Below are 10,292 nucleotides of genomic sequence, written 5' to 3'. Positions count from 1 at the left end.
GGCTTTTAAAAAATCTGACGTGGTGGCGAGAGTGCAGGTCACAGATGGAGCCGCACAGCGCTGCCGCCGCCGCTGCTGCTGCTGCTGCTGCACATCTATTGTAGGAGAATCAACATCCACTGTAACAACACGCTGCTGAGGATCGTTCTCTCAGCTCTGTCTGAAATGTGCAAATAAATCCTGTTTGAATCGATGTGATGACGCCACTCCCACTTAAGTGGGAAATTAAATTAGTTTCGATATGAGCCATAAATTGAGTCAGTGTAAAATCATTGTTCTTAGTATTGGACCACTGACAATCAACCACTATATACATTATTTAAACTATATTAATATAAAGTATAGCCTGCAGCAGGTGAGAAAACATCTTACATTTAACATATAATTTGACATTTGGTTAGAATCAGTTTGAGAAATTTTTAATTTGTAGTTGATGGAACTTTATTAATAGATTGCTTTTGTCATTAGGTGTTATGATGACCTTGATCAATTAAATCTGAATTGAAGCCCTAAAGGCAAAGAGTTCATTACTGAGCATAATTGCAGCTGAGTGTGGTTCTGCACGACGCTTTAATAGCTGCTGCAGTTTTCATAGTGTTTACTATACATTAAACAACACCACACAGTGCTTTGAAACTTGGGCATGTGGATAGGAGTTGTAAAGACTTTGATGAAGATTTTGTAAAGACTGAGGATTCTGCACAGTCACTATTTGCAAGACTAGATTCCTTTCAGATTATTTCCCATCATGCTTCTGGAAGAAGTTTAAAGACTTTTTGCTTTTTTAAATTCGAATTATCTCTTCTCATTCTATATAAAGAGTAAGTACCTCAACATGTTAATAATTGTCAGGATTGGCCCCCAGAGTGATTGTTTGGACTTTGCATTAATGATTTACTGTTTTATTTTGAAATAATTTTCTTTGTGTCCAGTTACCCTCGCCTTCCTTATGTACTTAATGTTGGCCTCATATCAGGTGACTCTCATTCTTACGCCTCCATCATCACTGTCATCTCGTTTTGCAGCTTCCTGTTTGTTGCTGGAGAAAGCTTCATTGAACGTCACTATTTGCAAGAGCCAAGACAAAAAACTTAATATTATAATATTTTATATAATATTAAATATGTTGAATTTTATCAGAAGGAAAAAAAAATAACTTGAGACAGCTGGGACGACCACCTTACACCATACGACACTGGAAATGTGGCTGTGACAGTGAAATCAATTGAAAAGTAGTTTGGATTGAGGCCGGCGTAAGAAATAAGTGTCCTTTTAATTGGAAGTGTTTGAGTCTGGACAGTGACCTTTGTTGTGTGTCATTCCCCCACTTTCCATCCCCTTCCCTGTCATTACTCGACAGTATTTAAAAAAATTATCAGTTTATCTGGAGATTTTTTTTTCATAGCAACTCAGCCCTTAGTAGCTGAGATATTTCAGCCTGGACTGACTGTAGTGGAACGCCTGACAGACAGGGTCAGGTTTCACTAAGTAAAACTTGATTAAAGTAAGTTAGTTTAATGAGTAAAAGCTTCTGTTAGAAGAAAAGTTGTTTTAAATGAAAACTTTGCATTAGGAAACTCTGTCATACAGTTGAGAACTGAACTAGCTGTTACTTTGCTTGACCTTATTTTTAGTTCTTTCCATCTCCACCTGCAACAAAGGAGAGTGGCTGATAGGTGATTCATATGAGGGTCAGTGGACTTCACCTTATATATTTATTTTTTTTATTCAACCCTCGTGGTTCCAGGCTTTTGAAGGACAGTTTGAGCCTCCACTTTCTATGTGGAATTTCTATGCTTTTATTTCATTTTGCATTAGAAGTAATGCCTGAACAGATAGGTCCAAGCCCTTGAATGTGGGATGAGGATGGCAGCTTTGAACCTGCAGATTGTGTAACAGATGAGAGGTTTTGATGTTCCAGATTTACATTCTACCTCATCTGCACCTAAAATTAATGCCACCGCTGGTTTGATGGTACAGGAATGCTGCTGTCATGAAGGCAACACAGCTGAGCAGTTTTTAGTGACTGAATTGTTGAACTTGAATAGAGCTGAGTGCATTAATGACCCGTTTGGTAGGAGCATGGAGGTAGTGCTCAGTTTTCAGTTTCCCAGCTGGCATGCTGGGAGAAAATCTACTCATTGCAGGCAGCATCAGGAGGAAACTGAAAAGGGATCAAGTAAGGAAACTCTACCACATTCCTGTGATAGATGGAAAGAAAAGACTTCAAGAAGAGAGAGACATTGAGTCATTCTAGATGGAGGTGGAAGGTCTGATTCCTCCGGTACTGTTTGTTGGTATGTGAGCAATTTAGAGGAGAAAACCTTCGTAGAGAAATATGTGAGCTGAAAGCACTTTGTTTAGGTTTCACACCTGACCTGAAGGAGTTACTGGCAGTGAAGGTTGATGTGATGCCTTCAACAAGTCAGTATGTACAATAAGTGAAAATTTGTTTGGAGGATTTGGAGATTATAAAACTGCTTTCTGGCCTGTCTCAAATGGATGGTGCCACTTAATCCTGTAATTCATTATCTAAATGCTGTCCATGTGGTGCATCCACAGTACATGCATACTGTAAGCATTTTCTATAAAATGTTGATGACAATGATGACAATGACAAAAAATGACAGATGTCAAACACTAGTTCTCAGAGCTCAAAGGGATATTTTAAAATTATTTATCATGTCTAACCAACAAGAAATGATTTTGATTGTGAGCTAATAAACTAATTTCTGTTTATCCCCAAGTATTTCATGGAGGCTCAGGAACTTAATTCAGCCTTTGTCATTATAATGGCACAAGTTAGCATGGGAGATCAAAGCAATTTCCATCTCGATGAGAATGGGATTCGAACCCACGCGTGCAGAACACAATGGATTAGCAGTCCATCGCCTTAACCACTCGGCCACCTCATCTTTCCATGAATGGTTTTAAAGGAAAGAAAGTGGTGTGGGTAGTAAACCCAATAGACTTTCCAGGTCAGCTACCAAGGTTTCTCACATACAGGAACGTACAGGAGCTAAATTTAGCCCTTCTGGAAAAGTGGAGAAAGAAAATGGATACAGTGAACTATTAAGCAGGGTTCATGTGCCTGATGAGTGCCTGATGAGTTTTCAAACTCACTGATCGTTAACTCAAACTGCACTGATTACATTTTATTGTCTCACTGGTACTTGAGTTAATACACTCACTTATTTCGTCATTTCTCTGTGAACAACAAGTACCATAAACCACTCGGCAGTGTTTATGGGCCTGATGAGCTTTCAAACCTACTGACCTTTAACTCAAACCGGACTTCCAGGATCACATTTCATTTTCTCACTGGTGCCTGAGTTAAAACAGCCATGGGGCTGGTGTAGAGACACTCACTGGCCTCTTCTTCAAGAAGAAAAGCTCTGCTGGATAATGTGGGCATCAGTCCCACTACCTCTCACATGCTAAACAAGCGTGCTGCCATTTGAGCTAATTATCCTGCAGATAAAATTCAGTCATTGCTTTTGCCAGGTTTTTTTCTCAGTGTGTGTGACAGTGTATTAATGCAGAAGAGAACAGGTGCGATAGAAAGAGAGTTGTTGTAATGGAGCCAGTTAACATTTGACATGGAAACATGGCAGACTAAAGTAAAATCCATCCCAACAAGGATGGGATTCAAATGGATTAGCAGTCCATTGCTAACCCATGATATTTCATATGTTTGTGATTGGAAGGGATGATAATCCAACCCCTTGTTATAATGGAACAAGCTACGACGAAGATGGGATTCAAACCCACGCGTGCAGAGCACAATGGATTAGCAGTCCATCGCCTTAACCACTCGGCCACCTCGTCCTCCTGACACTGAATTTGAAGGAGAAAGGTGATGTGGGTAGTAAACCCAGGAGACTTTCCAGGTCAGGTTTCACATGGATACAGGAAAAGTGGTGTATCAGTGGCAAAGAAAAAATGATAGAAACTGATCTTGATCCGATGAGAGTTGTTGTAATGGAGCAAGTTAGCATGTGGACATGTAAACATGGCAGATTAAAGTAAACTCCATCCTGATGAAGATGGGATTCGAACCAAAGTCCTCTCGTTATTATGTTTCAAAGGAAATAGGTGATCTCGTTTAGGAGACTTGTTCCTCTGCCTAAACCTGACCAAACCTTTATCAGGTGGTTATGTTTTTTTTCATCAGTGATTTGTAACATTGAAAAGCAAAAACAGTAATGTTGTCTTGCTGATAGTGGTTTCTTAGGTCTCTTAGGAGGATTCATTGTTTCTCTTTCTGCCTTATCTTAATGTGAAATATACAATAACCTACTAACACTCACTACTAACTGTGTACACAAATGAACAGTAATTGTAAATTGTACAGATTCTTTAAAATCTTTTAAAATACACAAATCTAAATATGTATGTCTTAATGTAGAAAGGCCGTTTAGGAAGTTTGGCTTGTTACTTGCAAATGTTTGAAATGAATGTAGAATTTATTTCAAAATAATAGTCAAATAAAAAAATCCTGCAGTGATCAATTACACAAAAGAACCCATTTTACCATTTTTCAGTAGGAGTAGGTATGAGTGGTAATAATCCATGAAAGTTTACTCCACAGTTTTTTTGTATGCTGGCATTTGGAAGAAAAATGGACCAGCATCTCTGAGCTCCCCACAGAGAATGCACTTAACATTGGCAAATTTTCTCTGTAAATGAGTTGAATTACACTTATGAACCTTGTAATTAGATACCTCCTCAACCTAACTTTGCTCAAACCTATAATTTCATCAGAAAAGTTTAAGTAAAAGGTGGCTGGAGGTCCACATGCAAAGTTTTACTGAAGGGTTTTTTATTGTTGCCTTAGGGAGGAGTGTTTGCTCACAGCTGTGCCCAGTAATAGATTTTCTATATTGTTTGTGTCATAATTTTTCAAAAGAGAGACAGCTGTCCCTGGGCAACAGGGACCTGAAAGTCTGAATGTAAATAGCTTGGTTACAAATGTGGTCCTCTCTGCGAGAAAGTTGATTTACCAGGAAAATGTTGTTGACAAAAACTAATGGTAACTTGTTAGGAAAGTTGTACAGTTGTATAAAGGTATAAAACTTCAGACTGTGAAAAAGTGATGTAGCAGAGGTTTAATGGACGCAGTTCTCCTCTGAATTATTTTGCTGGATGGAGGATGGAGGATCCTGTCTAGCCTTGGCCTTGTGTTACTTCACAGAAGAAGCAGAACAAATAAGCAAGTTATTAAACATGTTATCTGAACTGTAAAGGACAAAAACCCACAAAACACCTTCCCCCTGAGGAGTCAAGTATGTACTTATGAAACTGTCAGATATATGTTCACCAATTAAGTTGAAAGTCGAAAATTATAATTTAATTTAATAATAATTTAGTATTCAGCTCTGGTATTTGATTGTTCATTGCAGGTGATTTTCATGTTGTTTGATTGAAACTCACACAAATTAACTCTACACAGCCAGATCCAGAACATGGTATTGTCTCCAGCTGTTTGTTTTTGTCGCTGTAAGAAACGGTGTTAATGAGTAACTGCACCACCTTGTAGGAATCCACTGTTTGCACAATATAACTAATGAGAGAGTTTTGAATTGGACAGATTAAAGCCAATCTAACCTTTTTAAAAAAGAACTTTCCATTGTATTTGCATGAATGTAAAAGTTGAAGTTGATATATCAAAATCAGTGCTTGAATAGTGTCGAGAGTCTTTTTTGCCAGACAAATGATACAGACACTTCAAATAATGATTTGAATGATCATCTCTCAGTAGTAGATGCAGAAGTAGCAGGGGTTCATCAGCATCTGTGTCTAGAACGACAACATTTCAGAGAAAAATCAATTCATTTCAGTGGATTTCATATTTCTCTCACAAAGAGGTCAGATCTGAAATAAGGAGAGAGTCTATCGAATTCTGAACAAAGTGTAACGCCACTGGAGGCTAATGTGTGCTTTTTGATTTTGGTCCGCAAATAAAATTGAAAATTGACAATTGAACTTGAAGGTTCACTAACCTTCAAACTGCAAGTTGAAAAATAAAATAAAAAACAGGGTCCCACTCAGTGTTTCTTTCTAAACATTTTCATGGTCCTCATCAAGCTGTGGTGATGGTTTAAACATCTCTAAACTGTGTCTCAAACTACATCATCTTCAGTTGGTTGGTTGACTTAAACCCTAACCAGTCAGTTCTAGTTGCTTTAACTTTACACAAACATAAACCACTGACTGACAAAGCACCTACTCTTCAACAAAATAATCTCACCTCAAGATCTGCTCACTGGCTGTTCCGGAGCTTTCTAACATATCACATGATCTTCATCAGCAGATATTTTCCCACTTGTTGTGGAATTACAGACCTTCAATTTTTTTCTGCTCACTTTAAAGATTTCTCATCCATGTTGGTTTTAAAGTTAATTCTTGACTTTCTATACAGCAGCTGATAAAAGGTGCTTTTAAGACGGCCTGGGCTCGTTTTTTACAGGAGGAGAGTTTTGTTGTTTAGGTTTGGACGTTGTTGAGAGAACTGGTATTTGTGATTATTGCACACCTGTGTACCGTGAGCTAGCATGTACATATGGATGTACTCGTCATTGTTGTTTTAATTATCATGCTCGATTTCGATTACCCCCTTCTTTGTTTTTTTTTTTTTGTTTTTTTGTCCAACGTGCCTGGAGAAGACAGAAGTAACAGATTGGTGGTTCAGCTCAGTTGGACAGCAACTGGGAAAGAGACTTCAGACTTCTGATCTCTCCTCCAAACTCTTCTGCCATCACAGCCCAGAACTGATGTGGAGACCGGGCCACCTACAGGGGGGGTATGCCAGCCAGATGGCTTTATGCAGTTTTCATAGATAAGGCCCCTCTGAGCTGGAACATACACCCGTCTGAACTCAGTTTGTTCGTCAGCACTCTGTTTACTTTCATCTTGTCAGTTCCTTTTGAACTAGTTTTTATCACTTCTCTTCATTTTTTTGTTTTTACCATTTTACCAAGTTTCTTGAAGCTGCTACAAAGCAAAGCATGACTATGACACTTTTGAACGCTGGTTTTCCAGACATATTATCTTGAAGTTTGAACAAAGCTCAAGCAAAAGAAGACATGGTTCCTCTACACAAGATTTTCCCAGCAACAGGGTTATTTTAGGCAGAATGGGGACAATTTTGAAACAGTTTTCAGACCATAACAATCACGGCCTGTAAATGAGACACACTGAATAATCAGCAGCTGAACAATAATGGGGAAAAACAACAAAACATATTTGTTACGGCAAAGAGGAAATCCCAGTTGCACAATATATAATTAAATATATATTTAATTTCTCATTAAAATGCAATTAAAGATGTACAGTGTACTTACATCATTGTATCTGTTTAAATGTGCTCGCCATCTGCTTCCATGTATTTATGTACTGTAGCATGTATTATGTATTTTTGTTACACTACATTAAGGACATAAATGGACAGAATTCAATCTTTTAATCCCTTGGGTCTTTTTTTCTGATAAAGCTATTTCCCAAAAAAACTCTACATATAATTTTTTATTTCAAGTGGGGATCGGACGTCAGATATGAAATCTAAATTGATTACATGATAAGCCAAACTTAAGGACAATATTTCATCATTTATCTACTCAAGAAAGTCAAATACCTCTGCCAATCAGATGGCTGTATGGGTGCGTTGTGCAGGAACCTTCTTTTTTAATTCCAGTTGAAGCACTGATGAAAGTCACCATGGTAACAAGACAGCAGTCTGCTGTTTCAGATAGCATACATCCTGCAAAGCCAACAGGTACAGCTTTGGCCTCCACCCCCCACCCCCACCCAAAGTGAACACAGCATGAGAATAGCAGTGCTGTAAATGGACAGAGCCTGCAGAGCTGGTCCACTGCTGTTGGGACTGTTTGAAAAGTTTGCAACCACTGGGGCTGTCAGTGCTTGTGTTTTGTTTGCTGATAAATTCACAGTGCAATTTATGAGTTTGTAACGTAGTTTGTGGGACAAGTTTTAAGTTGAGTTGATTAGAAATTAACTGAACTTTAGCAATAGACGCTGAAGTTTCTGTTTTGGCCAAAAGTCAAAAAAATGTAATAGTCACAAATGTTTTGGTCCTCTCTCCCTTCCTGGCATTGGCCCTGAATACACATCCACTCCTCGTTACAGCACGAGTAGACCTTCACTTTGTCACTGTCCAACAATAACCGTGTTCTTTGAATCTGAATTGAAAAGGTGTTTCAGTGTTTTCCAGGCATGAGCAGAAAATCCTTCAAATATTATCAGTTTAGCTCACTGATCGTTTTACCTGTGCTGTGAATTCTCTGTGTACGGATAATTGCCCAGTCTCAATTAATAACCAAAGTCATGAACAAATAGAAGGCTAATTCTGAGGCCAGGTTAATAAATATGCTAATGTAATTGAGGACGTTAAAAAAAGAAAAACGGTGCCTGTCTCTAACACAACAGGGAAAGTTTTCTCTTCATTTGCAGTAAAGGAAAATTGAAGTTTAGGACACTACAAACAGACAGCTACGATCGGAGAATGTACATTGTAATGTTTATGACCTTGTTTTCCAATACAGATGTTGTCCTTCCTAAAGATGACAATACATGATGATGGTCTGAGCAGCACTTCCTGCACATAGTCAGCGCCGTTATGCTGCTCACATTATCATTACTTCAAAACTTCAAATTATAGCTGTGAGTCAACGTCTTAACTTCAGTTCAAATCCAACATGTTAAGCTATTCACAAAAAACTACATAAACACAACACAAAAAACTTTACTCCTCTCAAAACGTCCTTTACAATCCACAACAACATTTTGGACAAAGTCCAGACAGGGACTCAAATGCACCACAGCAGTTAGACTCCTTTCCTCTGAGGGTTGTATCTCCCGGAAGTCAGAGCTGAAATGATCAGCCACTTGATTTATAGTAGTGGGAGGAGCTATTTCCCTCACATCACCAACAGGCAGAGCTACACAACAACACAACAACATTTGACATGAGGATCAATTCATTGTTTGTTTGTGTCTTTTCACAGGGTTTGTTTATTAAAAGTTTACTGGAGAATCCAGGCATCAATCCTGCTACCTTTCACATGCTAAGCGAGCGCTCTACCATTTGAGCTAATTCCCCACCATGTGCGCAGCAAAGTAAGGATGTCACAAGAACCGATACTTTGGTACCAAGTCAACACCAAAATTCTGAAAATGTGATGGTACGTTTTCTTCCATAGTTGCTGAAGATTCTGCAAATTCTCCCAGGTTTTACGCCCTGGACCGCCTTTGTCCATTAAAAGGGCCAAACAAGAGGACGAGGTGGCCGAGTGGTTAAGGCGATGGACTGCTAATCCATTGTGCTCTGCACGCGTAGGTTCAAATCCCATCCTTGTTGGGATGAAGGTTACTTTAGTTTGCCATGTTTCCATGTAAACAAGCTAACTGGCTGCATCATACCAAACTATCTGTGGGACATCATCAGTTTCTGTCCAAATGCTCACTTCCTCATTAATGCGCTGTCTCACATACTTGGAAATAACCTAGCAAAACCAATAACCTACAGTTGCTCAGAGGGGAATTAACTCAAATGGTAGAGCGCTCGTTTAGCATGTGAGAGGTAGTGGAATCAATGCCCACATTCTCCAGCAGAGTTTAGCTTCTACTCTTGAAGACAAGGCATCGTGGTCTTTCCACACCATCCTGATGGACGAAATAACTGACTACCTTAACTGTAGGACTAGTGGCGCAATGAAATGGGATCCCACAAGTCCAGTTTGAAATAAAGATCAACGGGTTTCAAGGCTCATCAGATGTTTATGACACTCTGGGACAAAGTTATACAACTTTGGAAATGTATCAGCAGAGTTTAGCTTCTACTCTTGAAGACAAGGCATCGTGTGCTAACCGTTCAGTCTTTCCACACCATCCCGATGGATGAAATAACTGACTACCTTAACTGTAGGACAAGTGACGCAATGAAATGGGATCCCACAAGTCCAGTTTGAAATAAAGATCAACGGGTTTCAAGGCTCATCAGATGTTTATGACACTCTGGGACAAAGTTATACAACTTTGGAAATGTATCAGCAGAGTTTAGCTTCTACTCTTGAAGACAAGGCATCGTGTGCTAACCGTTCAGTCTTTCCACACCATCCCGATGGATGAAATAACTGACTACCTTAACTGTAGGACAAGTGACGCAATGAAATGGGATCCCACAAGTCCAGTTTGAAATAAAGATCAACGGGTTTCAAGGCTCATCAGATGTTTATGACACTCTGGGACAAAGTTATACAACTTTGGAAATGTAT

General features: G+C 39.0%; 2 long non-coding RNA genes and 3 other non-coding genes across 9 annotated transcripts in view; 3 read left to right on the top strand and 2 right to left on the bottom strand.

Annotated features, from left to right (window-relative positions):
- Positions 1-10,292, top strand: part of LOC139624626 (uncharacterized) — a 98,963-nt gene that overhangs the window by 39,346 nt on the left and 49,325 nt on the right. The window lies entirely within an intron of this gene.
- On the top strand, positions 239-7,818 carry LOC139624628 (uncharacterized). Its single transcript, XR_011691702.1, has 2 exons — positions 239-3,865; positions 6,663-7,818. It is a non-coding gene; the product is annotated as an uncharacterized lncRNA (long non-coding RNA).
- Positions 2,834-2,915, bottom strand: trnas-gcu (transfer RNA serine (anticodon GCU)). Its single transcript has one exon. It is a non-coding gene; the product is annotated as a tRNA-Ser (tRNA).
- Positions 3,747-3,828, bottom strand: trnas-gcu (transfer RNA serine (anticodon GCU)). The gene has a single exon. It is a non-coding gene; the product is annotated as a tRNA-Ser (tRNA).
- trnas-gcu (transfer RNA serine (anticodon GCU)) lies at positions 9,295-9,376 on the top strand. The gene has a single exon. It is a non-coding gene; the product is annotated as a tRNA-Ser (tRNA).

Source organism: Trachinotus anak, unplaced genomic scaffold (assembly GCF_046630095.1).
Source record: "Trachinotus anak isolate AG129_WGS33_773 ecotype Australia unplaced genomic scaffold, CSIRO_AGI_Tana_v1 ptg000008l, whole genome shotgun sequence".
Lineage (NCBI taxonomy): Eukaryota > Metazoa > Chordata > Actinopteri > Carangiformes > Carangidae > Trachinotus > Trachinotus anak.
The sequence above is the reverse complement of the archived record's forward strand: the minus strand, read 5'-3'. Positions and strand labels throughout refer to the sequence as shown.